We start from the raw sequence: 3835 nt of genomic DNA, 5'->3' as shown, positions 1-3835 counted from the left end.
GAATGCCTCCAGTGTGTGTATATGTATATTAGGAGGAATGCTTCCAGTGTATGTGTATGTATATTAGGAGGAATGCCTCCAGTGTATGTATATGTATATTAGGAGCAATGTCTCCAGTGTATGTATATGTATATGTATATTAGGAGGACTGCCTCCAGTGTATGTATATGTATATTAGGAGGAATGCCTCCAGTGTATGTATATGTATATTAGGAGGAATGCCTCCAGTGTATGTATATGTATATTAGGAGGAATGCCTCCAGTGTATGTATATGTATATGTATATAAGGAGGAATGTCTCCAGTGTATGTATATGTATATTAGGTGGAATGCCTCCAGTGTATGTATATGTATATTAGGAGGAATGCTTCCAGTGTATGTATATGTATATTAGGAGGAATGCCTCCAGTGTATTTATATGTATATTAGGAGGAATGCCTCCAGTGCATGTATATGTATATTAGGAGGAATGTCTCCAGTGTATGTATATGTATATTAGGAGGAATGCCTCCAGTGTATGTGTATATATATATTAGGAGGAATGCCTCCAGTGTATGTATATGTATATTAGGAGGAATGCCTCCAGTGTATGTATATGTATATTAGGAGGAATGACTCCAGTGTATGTATATGTATATTAGGAGGAATGCCTCCAGTGTATGTATATGTATATTAGGAGGAATGCTTCCAGTGTATGTATATGTATATTAGGAGGAATGCCTCCAGTGTATTTATATGTATATTAGGAGGAATGCCTCCAGTGCATGTATATGTATATTAGGAGGAATGTCTCCAGTGTATGTATATGTATATTAGGAGGAATGCCTCCAGTGTATGTATATGTATATTAGGAGGAATGCCTCCAGTGTATGTATATGTATATTAGGAGGAATGCCTCCAGTGTATGTATATGTATATTAGGAGGAATGCCTCCAGTGTATGTATATGTATATTAGGAGGAATGTCTCCAGTGTATGTATATGTATATTAGGAGGAATGCCGCCTCCAGTGTATGTATATGTATATTAGGAGGAATGCCTCCAGTGTATGTATATGTATATTAGGAGGAATGCCTCCAGTGTATGTATATGTATATTAGGAGGAATGCCCCCAGTGTATGTACATGTATATTAGGAGGAATGCCTCCAGTGTATGTGTATGTATATTAGGAGGAATGCCTCCAGTGTATGTATATGTATATTAGGAGGAATGTCTCCAGTGTATGTATATGTATATTAGGAGGAATGTCTCCAGTGCATGTATATGTATATTAGGAGGAATGCCTCCAGTGTATGTATATGTATATTAGGAGGAATGCCTCCAGTGTATGTATATGTATATTACGAGGAATGCCTCCAGTGTATGTATATGTATATTAGGAGGAATGCCTCCAGTGTATGTATATGTATATTAGGAGGAATGTCTCCAGTGTATGTATATGTATATTAGGAGGAATGCTTCCAGTGTATGTATATGTATATTAGGAGGAATGTCTCCAGTGTATGGATATGTATATTAGGAGGAATGCCTCCAGTGCATGTATAGGTATATTAGCAGGAATGCTTCCAGTGTATGTATATGTATATTAGGAGGAATGCCTCCAGGGTATGTATATGTATATTAGGAGGAATGCCTCCAGTGTATGTATATGTATATTAGGAGGAATGCCTCCAGGGTATGTATATGTATATTAGGAGGAATGCCTCCAGTGTATGTATATGTATATTAGGAGGAATGTCTCCAGTGTATATATATGTATATTAGGAGGAATGTCTCCTGTGTATGTATATGTATATTAGGAGGAATGCCTCCGGTGTATGTATATGTATATTAGGAGGAATGCCTCCAGTGTATGTATATGTATATTAGGAGGAATGCTTCCAGTGTATGTATATGTATATTAGGAAGAATGCCTCCAGTGTATGTATATATATATTAGGAGGAATGCCTCCAGTGTATGTATATGTATATTAGGAGGAATGCCTCCAGTGTATGTATATGTATATTAGGAGGAATGCCTCCAGTGTATGTATATGTATATTAGCAGGAATGCTTCCAGTGTATGTATATGTATATTAGGAAGAATGCCTCCAGTGTATGTATATGTATATTAGGAGGAATGCCTCCAGTGTATGTATATGTATATTAGGAGGAATGCCTCCAGTGTATGTATATGTATATTAGGAGGAATGCCTCCAGTGTATGTATATGTATATTAGGAGGAATGCCTCCAGTGTATGTATATGTATATTAGGAGGAATGTCTCCAGTGTATGTATATGTATATTAGCAGGAATGCCTCCAGTGTATGTATATGTATATTAGGAGGAATGTCTCCAGTGTATGTATATGTATATTAGGAGGAATGCCTCCAGTGTATGTATATGTATATTAGGAAGAATGCTTCCAGTGTATGTATATGTATATTAGCAGGAATGCTTCCAGTGTATGTATATGTATATTAGGAAGAATGCCTCCAGTGTATGTATATGTATATTAGCAGGAATGCTTCCAGTGTATGTATATGTATATTAGGAAGAATGTCTCCAGTGTATGTATATGTATATTAGGAAGAATGCTTCCAGTGTATGTATATGTATATTAGCAGGAATGCTTCCAGTGTATGTATATGTATATTAGGAAGAATGCCTCCAGTGTATGTATATGTATATTAGGAGGAATGCCTCCAGTGTATGTATATGTATATTAGGAAGAATGCTTCCAGTGTATGTATATGTATATTAGCAGGAATGCTTCCAGTGTATGTATATGTATATTAGGAAGAATGCCTCCAGTGTATGTATATGTATATTAGCAGGAATGCTTCCAGTGTATGTATATGTATATTAGGAAGAATGCCTCCAGTGTATTTATATGTATATTAGGAGGAATGCCTCCAGTGCATGTATATGTATATTAGGAGGAATGTCTCCAGTGTATGTATATGTATATTAGGAGGAATGCCTCCAGTGTATGTATATGTATATTAGGAGGAATGCCTCCAGTGTATGTATATGTATATTAGGAGGAATGCCTCCAGTGTATGTATATGTATATTAGGAGGAATGCCTCCAGTGTATGTATATGTATATTAGGAGGAATGTCTCCAGTGTATGTATATGTATATTAGGAAGAATGCCTCCAGTGTATGTATATGTATATTAGGAGGAATGCCTCCAGTGTATGTATATGTATATTAGGAAGAATGCTTCCAGTGTATGTATATGTATATTAGGAGGAATGCCTCCAGTGTATGTATATGTATATTAGGAGGAATGCCTCCAGTGTATGTATATGTATATTAGGAGGAATGCTTCCAGTGTATGTATATGTATATTAGGAGGAATGCCTCCAGTGTATTTATATGTATATTAGGAGGAATGCCTCCAGTGCATGTATATGTATATTAGGAGGAATGTCTCCAGTGTATGTATATGTATATTAGGAGGAATGCCTCCAGTGTATGTATATGTATATTAGGAGGAATGCCTCCAGTGTATGTATATGTATATTAGGAGGAATGCCTCCAGTGTATGTATATGTATATTAGGAGGAATGCCTCCAGTGTATGTATATGTATATTAGGAGGAATGTCTCCAGTGTATGTATATGTATATTAGGAGGAATGCCGCCTCCAGTGTATGTATATGTATATTAGGAGGAATGCCTCCAGTGTATGTATATGTATATTAGGAGGAATGCCTCCAGTGTATGTATATGTATATTAGGAGGAATGCCCCCAGTGTATGTACATGTATATTAGGAGGAATGCCTCCAGTGTATGTGTATGTATATTAGGAGGAATGCCTCCAGTGTATGTATATGTATATTAGGAG

The sequence above is a fragment of the Rhinoderma darwinii genome, unplaced genomic scaffold (genome assembly GCF_050947455.1).
Source record: "Rhinoderma darwinii isolate aRhiDar2 unplaced genomic scaffold, aRhiDar2.hap1 Scaffold_100, whole genome shotgun sequence".
Taxonomy (NCBI): Eukaryota; Metazoa; Chordata; class Amphibia; order Anura; family Rhinodermatidae; genus Rhinoderma; species Rhinoderma darwinii.
This window is presented reverse-complemented; position numbering follows the sequence as displayed.